This window comes from Acomys minous, assembly GCF_964271855.1.
Source record: "Acomys minous genome assembly, chromosome: 10".
In the NCBI taxonomy this organism is placed as follows: domain Eukaryota; kingdom Metazoa; phylum Chordata; class Mammalia; order Rodentia; family Muridae; genus Acomys; species Acomys minous.
Genome location: NC_140491.1, coordinates 65,094,855 through 65,104,720, shown reverse-complemented (window position 1 = coordinate 65,104,720; position 9,866 = coordinate 65,094,855). Strand labels below are relative to the sequence as shown.

Sequence of the window (9,866 nt, the reverse complement as noted above, 5' to 3'; positions counted from 1 at the left end):
CATAAAAATATACACATCAATAATGTAATAGAATTGATAACCAACATATCAACTCATAGTCCTACAAGCATCTGATTTTTGACAGAGTGCAACAGTACACAATGAAGACAGTACAGAACATACACAATACAGGACGGTAGTCAAACATGGTAAGGAATGAATCTAAATTCTATATTTTATCTTATTCAATTACAAATCAATCAAGGGCCTCAATATAAGACCCATTACCCTGAATCAGACAGAGGAAAATATAGGGGCTACATATAAACATAGTGTCCCAGGAAATAATCGTCTAAACAAGACTCTGATAGATGAAGCATGAAGACCCCAAATTAACAAATCTGATTAGAAAGGCAGCTGATGCAATGGGAAAAAATATTTGCCAGAGGCACATTTGACAGTGGGGCATTGTAATGAGGTTTTAAAAATCCTAAACATCAAGAATACAAATAACACAATCAAGAATGGTGCATGTAACTAAACAGAGAGTTCTCAGAAGATGAGACAAATGGCTTAGACACATTTTAACTTTGTTTCAACACCCTTAGCTTGGGTAAACACAATAGTCCAATTAGAATAGCCAAGATCTAAAAAGCAAATTGCTAGTTCAATTAGAAATTAGATTTATATCTTTTACCTTGTACAAAAACAATTCAAATGGATCAAAGATTTTATTTAAAAATCAAAAACATCACTAAATTCTTAAGTGTATATTTGTCCTATCGCCATGTATCCATAAGTATAATAGACACAAAAAGAAGCGTAAAATGTTTATAACATATTACTCATGAAATAATTGAAGTAACAATATTGAAAAGTTTTGGTAAGCAGGGGGGAATATAGAAAATTAATCTCACATAGTTTTCTTCTGTTAAGAATCTAGACTGTATGAAATATACACATTTGGTCTTGTTTTTTCCCAAGCTGATAGACAAGTGGGTAAAGCAATGGCATAGTCAATGGGCTAGCATTTGTAGTTTTGATTAAAAAAAACATTGTGGTCAATGGATTGTGCAAGAGAAATCTGGCAATTAGTGCAGATGAATTAGCACTTCAAACTCAAATACTAATGGAAAATATATTTAAATGTTTTAAAAGTAATTTTTAATATCTAAACGAAAATATGTTTAATAGTCTTAGCCATCAGGGAACTGCAAATTAAAACTACTTTGAGATACTACCTTACTCCAGTCAGAAAGGCTATGTTCAACATATATGACAACAAATCAACAAATGTAGAAGTGTAGTTAGAAAACAAACAAACAAACAACCCATACTCTCTGTTGGTAGAGGTATAAATTAATACAGTCATTGTGGAAATCAGTGTGGAGGCTCTTCAAGAAACAAAAACTAGAAATACCATATGACTGCTAAGCAAGCATCCCCAGAGATCTCTGTACTCTACCATTTACACCCATGTTTATTGTTGCTTCACTCACTATAGCCAAGAATTGGAATCAATCTAGGTGTCCATCAACAGATGAATGAATGAGAAAAATTTGGTATTCTAAAATGGAATACCGCTACACTATTCTTAAGAAAAATAAGGTTAAAATTACAGGACATAGATGGATAATAATTAATGACACACAATCTCAGAAAGAAAAAGTACATATTGTGGAGTCTAGTATATGTGTATATGTCAACAAACGTTTATATGAATGCAGTATAACAGTAGGATACTTTCAAACACATTGGTGGGTACATAAGGTAGGGCAGGGTACAACACAGGAAAATAAACTCCACTGTAGCCCTTAGATGCTGCCTGACAGCATTCTTAGACCTTTGGTTGGTGTAAATGTTATACATTTTTTAAAATAAATGTACACATATGTAATATATAAAGCAACATGGGTTGCTTTAAAATATTACAATCTGTTTCTGTTCATCATATGATGTTAGGTCAGACACAAGTATAAGCAAGGAATTCATATATAGAGATAACAAAATTGTTCAAAATTCAATGTACTTACGCTGTTGGCCTGCAGCACCCTAACTTCCATATATTATGCCATTGAAGTTATATAATTCAACTTTTGCAGACAACGTGTTTTTCAAAAAAAAAATCCTTTAACTCTAAAACAAAGGAAAAAGAAAACCCTTTAAAGATGAATGAAGACTTTCATAAAAGGGCAGCCGTTGATGTCTTTCGTCAATGTAGAAATCCATCACTAAAATTGCTGGCCTCACTTAGAGACTGACAAAAGGATTTGCCACAGCTGCTGCCACCCCTCCTCCACTTTCTTTTGCAGGTAGCTCTATTCATTATTCTCTGTAATGAATTTCAATTATTCATCTTTAAGTTGTTTTTTTAAAAAAACCCATCCAGAATGTACAAACTAAAAACGAGTTAAATTCTGAACATTACACTTATAGTATAATTTAGATACATCACTAACTTACTAATATGACAAGAAAGTGCAATCAATCAGTTACATCACTCCTAAGCCAGCTTTTCTAAAATTACTTTGAGCTGTAGAACAATTTTGAAATTTCTCGTATGTTTTTAAATATGCTCAGTCACCCTCTGACAATTAAGTCGTGTCCTCTTTTTCTTTCTTCTGGGTAGCTAAACCAAGAATGTGCCAAACTTTATCTTCTTAAAGACACAGCTCTTAAATTCATTAAATATTTGTATCATTTTCGTTATTTCTATTATGTTGATTTCTACTCTGATTTTTATTATCTCTTCTCATTGACTGGATTTGGGTTTGTTCTGGGGCTTTCCAGTTATTTAGTTGCATCATTAAGGCTTTAATTGGTGTTCTAATTCATTTATATTTTTTAGTTTTTAATTTACTTACTTTATATCCTGATTGTAGCCCCCTCCCTTGTCTCCTCATGGTACCACTATCCCTCCCTCATACCCCCTCCCCGTCCCTTAATTCTCAAAGTGAAAACCCTCTTCCTCTATCATCTGACATCAGCCTGTCAAGTCTCATCTGGATTACCTGCATCCTCTTCCTCTGTGGCCTGTCAAGGCCACCCCACCAGGTGGAAGTGATCAACCAGTGAGTACCAGAGCCCATGTCAAAGGTAAACCCTACTCCCCATATTAGGGGACCCACAAAGAGACTGTGCTTTCTATTGACTACATCGGAGCAGGGGGTCTAGGTCCGTACCACGTATTGTCCTTTGTTGGTGCATCAGTCTCTGTACATTCCTAACCCCAGGCCCAGGTTTATTGGTTCCGTTGGTCTCCTTGTGATCTCCTGACCTCTCCAGATCCTTCTATCCCCCAACTCTTTTATAAGATGTCCTACATTCCAGTCCAAAATTTGGCTGTGAATTTCAGCATCTGCTTTGATCTCCCACCACATGGAGTCTTTCAGAGGGCCTCTGTGTTAAGCTCCTATCCTGGTTTTGCCAAGAAGTTTTGTCTTTAGTGAATCTACTCCTCAACTTAATGCCTTAATCATTATTCAAAAAGTATTTTTAATTTACTGGTATAGAATTGTGTATATAAATGCAAAATAAGCTTAATTGTAGATATATTGGTATAGAATTCAAATTGAAGATTATTCTTCATATATATATATATTATTATTATTATTACTCTAATATGCAGTACTGTACCCATACACCTCAATTATAATACAAGGTTTACTTCTAATACTTTGAAATTGCTACTGCAGGCTGTTTAGGGTAAGTAAGTTATGCAAGTTAATTGTTAGTTGATCAAGTCATAGTCATGTCAATTACTAGTCTATTTTTATCACATGAATATATATCCTAGGTGTAACAGATAGATATGACTCTATAGAAAGATAAGGTGAAATAGTTAGCTAAGGTCTTCAAGTACCTCAGAGACATACAGAATATGGCATTTAAACATGTTTTTATTATTTCAAAGATACATTTACAACAAAACAGGTTAACTCCTAGAAAAATCCAGCCTACCTCAAAGAGGATGATGAGCATCAAAGAACTACCTTGTGTAGTTAGCTTTAAATGTGGCAAACAAGTCACTGGGCAAAATGTCCTTGTTTTTACTGCACACAGAATTCTTCTCTAATAAGAGCAAGCTTGAATGCCTCACAAATATGTCTGTCAGATATTTTGGACCAGGAGGCTGAAGAAGACGCTCCAACTTTATAGGGAGTTTTGGGTGACTGCTCAGGTAGCAAACTGTCTCTGTCATCTTCTCATTTGGAAAGCTACTATCCTGCACTCCTGGCATCAAGGAAGAAATAAAGAATGTAAAGGTTTTCTAGAATTCAATGAAAATGGAAGTGCAACATACAGAAATTTGTGGCACACAATGCAACAGTACTAAGAGGAAAATTGATAGCACTAAGAACGTTCATAAGGAAATTGGAGAGTCTCACACTAGCAATTTAAAAGCATACCTAAAAGCTCTAGAAAAAAAGAAGCAAACACATCCAAGAGGAGAAAATGGCACAAGTATTCCTACTCAGAGCTGAATCAAGAACACTGAAACAAAGAGAACAAAAGAAAGACTAAATGAAAACAAGAGCTTGTTCTTTGAGAAAATCCTAAAATAGACAAATACTTAGTCAAACTAGCACGAAGGTTGAAAGAGAGAGAGTGTGTTCAAATTAACAAAATCAGAAATGAAAGGAGGGACATAGCAACAGACACTGAGGAAATCCAAAGACTCCTTAGGTCTAACTTCACGTGCCTGTATTCCACATAATTGGAAAATCTAAAAGAAATAGGTGATTTTCTTTATAGATTTAACTTACCAAATCTTGATAGATTTAACTTAGGTAAATCAACACCAGGCAAACAGTTTCATCAGTCCTATAGCCTCCAAGGATATAGTAGTAATCATCAAAATTCTCCTAAGGGGGAAAAAGCCCAGGGCCAGATGGTTTTAGCACAGAATTCTACCAGACTTTCAAAGATGCTCCGAGATACCAAAGGGACATTTGCTCCACTATCTCCATAGCAATTTTATTTATAATAGCCAGAAACTGGACACAACCTAGATGTCCCTCAAATGAAGAATGGATAAAGAAAATGCTCAATACTTGTTAAAACCTATAAAAACACAAATGGTTTTAAATTTCATAGTTTTTATTAAGTCTTTATTGTTTATTTGTTTATAAGTACATTATATATATAGTCTTCCTCCTTGTTGAGGAAGTAAGTAAATAAAGATTATAAGATAGAACAAATGTGAAACCTTACTTGTAGCTGAAATCACTGCAAATAACTTGATAGAGACTTGAATTTGAGTAAAATAATATTCAATATGACTATTATTAACAAAGTGTACAAAACTCTTCAGTTCAAAAAATGCTGAAGTACTTTTAATAGCTGTTCAAAAATAATTCAGAAAAAAAATTCAGGAAGTGTAGAACACTAGATCAAAATAAGGGTGTGTGAAATAGATTTGGTACAAAATGACTTTTGGCACTTGCCATGTATTATTTTCCAGAAAACTCTAACACATTCATTAATATGACAAGCATAGTCACTTGGTTAACTGGAGCCAACTGGTCATATGTATAGGGAAATTAGCTTTCACGTTTATAGATGTACATGGTAAAATGAAAGCTACCAAATAGAAAAAAATTGAAGGTAGAGGCATAGCACAGAGTTCTCAGGAATCTGAATCCCCAAATTTTAAGGCTATGCATTTCAATTATTCCATGGCAATATCATATTGCTATTCTGACTTCTCATTCTGCCTAGAAATATTCTATCTGTCTCTGTTAACCTAAGGAAAATGCAGTGATGATAGAGTGAGCAGTAACATAAGAATACATTGAAGCTTTAGCAAGAAGGAATTCTATTAAATAGAAGGTAATGTGCAATTACTTTTTTACTTTCTGAGATTTTTTTCTTACACATCCTGCTGTAGCTGTACCAGCTTCATATACACCCATCTGCCTTATTGTTTTTCATGAAGATTTGTCTGTTCTTTGTTTTCTTTTTGTGAGATTTCTGAAAGTAGGCTTCTATTCCAGTCTAAAAACCAATTTGTTTCTCTACCTTTTCCAACAGTTTCATGTCTTTTCCAAGATAACTTACTGTATGAATAAAATACAATGTAAGTCTATAATTTGCACAGAGAGAGCCAAAGTTTTTTTTATCATTTATGTATCCCATGAGAAAATATCAGAATGGGGATTAATCTTTGCAAAAAAAAGATAGTTCATATTGATGATTGAATCTAATAAATTCTTTATACATAAGAATTATATTTAAGTTATCAAGTCTCAAAGCTCATTCTTCCACGGCTATCCAATCTCCTGCCTTCTTGGTGGTAAATAACAATTTATTTTTTACTCTATTTGGAATGAGATAGAAGATGATATGGTTCTGTAAGCCCCTGAACTGTACAAATGTGAGTTCTTTAGACTAGTTAAATTGATATATTTTCAAAAAATGTGACAGCTTGTTAGTGAATATTACTTAGCCTAGAAGATGCTACACTTTGACATCAAAAAAAATCTGATCATTAATGGTTATTCTTTTATTATTCTTCAAATAACTCACTTTCCTAGCATAACTTTGAAAAGATGGATTTTGTCTAAATGAAGTTTCAGCTCTAATAATCTCTGACAAATTAAAATTTCAGGCAAATAAATTGTTACATGATGCCTACTTAAGTTTTCAAACAGATAAACTTGGAAGATATCATACATCACAGTAACTCCATCACAAGTAATTTCTCTAAGTCTTTGTAAAGACAAAAAAAGCAAGCCAGTTTGATTAAAGGTCTTAAGCTGTTCCTTATTTGATTTGCATTGTTGCAGTATTCATCAAGCACTCTTTTGGCAAATTATTTCTTGGTACAAAAGTAATTTATTCCAACATCATAAAATTGACAATTGATTGATGATTATGAAAAATATCTGTTATAAGTCACATATACAATTAATCCAAACATATAGATACATGTGCTTTAATAAAATAATAAATGTGTACTATGCTATATATGCTTATATTGTTTGTACTGATTATATTGAAAATTAAATATATTAATATTTGTACAATGTATATATTTTATTTAAGATTTTTATCATTACATGTAACCCTATAAAAAGCAGCCTATCATAATTTTGAAAAGATGGATTTTGTCTAGATGAAATTTCAGGTTTTTAAAATCTTTGTAGTGATTTTATTTATAAGACTCTTATCAATGAATAACTTTGTATTCAACAACAGAAAACAAGCATATGTACTGAAAGTGACATTCTGTAAAGGGAGAAAAAAGATGGCTGCAAGAAATGAAAGCAGCAGTTTGCACCCTATTTTCTCTATCCAAACAGTTCGTTCTAAGCAGCAGAGTAAAATGCAGAACAAGTGCTTTCAAAGGTCTGTGTGCCTGGGTGGTGGTTACACTCCACATACACTGAAAAGCAAAGGGGCAACAGCAGAGACCACAGTATAGTAAAGAGCTACAGCACACTGACACCCTCGGCCATCCACCAAGTCCTTGCTCAGCTTGGCAGCTGGCACCTCACATCCACATGGACTTCCCTGACTAAGGTCACTACTTCAGAGAGCTTTACAACCATTTTAGCAGCTTCATGCAAATCATCACAAGCAAGAATTTTAAATCCTCTGTCTGCTATTAGTGCCTTAACATCATCAGCGCATGTACCTCATGACTGTACCACCACAGGTATTTTCATTTTTAAGTCTTTTACAGCCATGGCTATTACTTGTGCAATAATATCACATCTCATTATTCCTCCAAAAATGTTGACCAGAATAGCCTGTACCTTTTTATCTGATGTGATAAACTTAAATGCTTCTGTTACTCGCTGGACTGTGGCTCTGCCACCAACATCAAGAAAGTTGCCTGGAGTCCCTCCGTATATTTTTATTTTATCCACTGTGGCCACAGCCAAGCCAGCACCATTCACTAGACAGCCTGTTTCCATCGAGGCCAATGTTGTTAAGCTTTGCGTTAGCTGCATCTCTGTCCCTTTCGTCTTCCTGGCTCCCATCCTGGAGTTCAAAGATCTTCTTCTGGTGATGGGCTGAATTGGAGTCGAGATGGATCTTTATGTCCATGCACAACACCTGTCCATCAGAATCTTCTACCACTGGGTTTATTTCTACAATAGTCGCGTCATGCTTCAGAAAAAAATAAACTTTATAAAGCTTGGCCGTGTTTTCTGCTGCAGAATCCACAATGTTAGACGGAAATCTCATCTTCCATGCAAGTGCCATGGCGTGTTCCTTCCTGATGCCTTCTACTGTATCAACACGTTCTTTCACGGTGGCTTCAGGATTCTCAGCAGCAACATCTGCAATGTTAACACCACCTTGTGTGCTTCTTATCAACACAGGACCTTGAGATGACCTCACTATTGTTATTGCAATGTATTACTTTCTCCTGGGATATTTTTGCTCACAGATCAGAACTCGATTTCCTATTCTGCCCTTTGCCCTGTTTCATTGGTAATCAATTTGCCCCCCACCCTAATCATCTGTGAGGAAACAGCTTTTGCTTCCTCTGGAGAAATAAGTAGCTTCATGCCTCCTTTGGGGCCACTTGAAATGTTCTATTTCCTCTGTCACCAGCTAAAACCTGTGCCTCATCCCAACATCCTTTGACCCCAATTTTTGGCAATTACATAAGCTTCATCTGATCACCTTGCCACGAAGCCTTTGGGAACAGAGACGCCAGCATCCTGCAATGATTCCATACTCAAGTATTCGTGCAGGGAGAGGCTCTTTTGCTGCTGCTGTAGTGTTTGGACTCCAGGCTTGTTAAACAATCCAGAATTTTCTAGAGCCTGGCCAGTAGCCCGAAATGTAATCTGCGGCCGGTGCCTCCTCAGGGCCAAATGTTGGCCATAGAACATGAACACCCCCATTCCTGAGTCCAACCTGTCCCCTCAGCCTGAAGTTTCAGTTTTAATAGTTTCTGACAATTAAAACTTCAGGCAAATTGTTATGTGATGCCTACTTAAGTTTTCAGACAGATAACTTGGAGGAAATCATTCATCACAATAACTCCATCACAAATAATTTCTCTGAGTCTTTGTAAGGACAAAAAGGCTGGCCAGTTTGATTAGAGGTCTTTAACTGTTCCTTATTTGTTCTGCATTGTTATGGTTGTGCATGTAAATTACCTGGTAGATTGTGATTTAATAGAAAGACAGGACTCCAACCTTAGTTTTTCAGTCCCAACGTGAGAATTTGAGCACAATTGGTTGAATAACCAGCAGGTATTTGGGTAGTGTTAAATGACTTATTTGAGTTCTTGGTCATCATTATTTTGTGTAGCTTTTAGTAATCTTGCAGTCAGTGGCCCATGTCAAACAGCTACACAGAGAAACATTACTCAAAACATATAATGCTTTTCATGTACCCTGTGTTGATATTGTTTTACACGAGTCACCCCAAGTAAGATATTGCTGTGGTTTTATATTTATGTAATTTGATTTACTAACAATATACCCCTGGCTGCATGCCTTGTGCAAATGCATAATTCATGTACAGTCAGCATTTTAAGGGTATACTGTATGAAGTCATATTGATTTTGACTTAAAACCTTAAATAATAAGCAGTACCATGGTGCTAGGTTGCTTTATTAATAATACTTCACTATTTGCTAGTGGATAAAATGGTAACAATGACAGATTTTGTTAAGCGAATGCTCCCACTGTAAATAAAAGTCTTCCCAAGAGTTCTTCTAAGTAACTGCTGAGTTAGAAACTGAGCAATAGGCTTTGATTTTTTTAACCTACTTTATTTGAGGTTCTTTAATGTCTATACATCCCTTCCAACCCACTGACCCTAGGCAGGAGAGAAAGGTTAGCAGGGAAAAGGGATGTAAAGATTTTTAAACTCAGTTCCTTGGGATAATTCCACTCTTCATAGTCAGGATTACAACAGTCCAGCCGAATAGCAAACAGTGGCAGCAAAGGCAACCA

At 35.3% G+C, this 9,866-nt stretch overlaps 1 pseudogene across 1 annotated transcript; it reads right to left on the bottom strand.

Annotated features, from left to right (window-relative positions):
• Positions 1-7,327: 7,327 nt before the first annotated feature.
• Positions 7,328-8,804, bottom strand: LOC311607290 (succinate--CoA ligase [ADP-forming] subunit beta, mitochondrial-like; annotated as a pseudogene). The gene has a single exon. The product of its transcript is annotated as a succinate--CoA ligase [ADP-forming] subunit beta, mitochondrial-like (transcript).
• Positions 8,805-9,866: the final 1,062 nt, after the last annotated feature.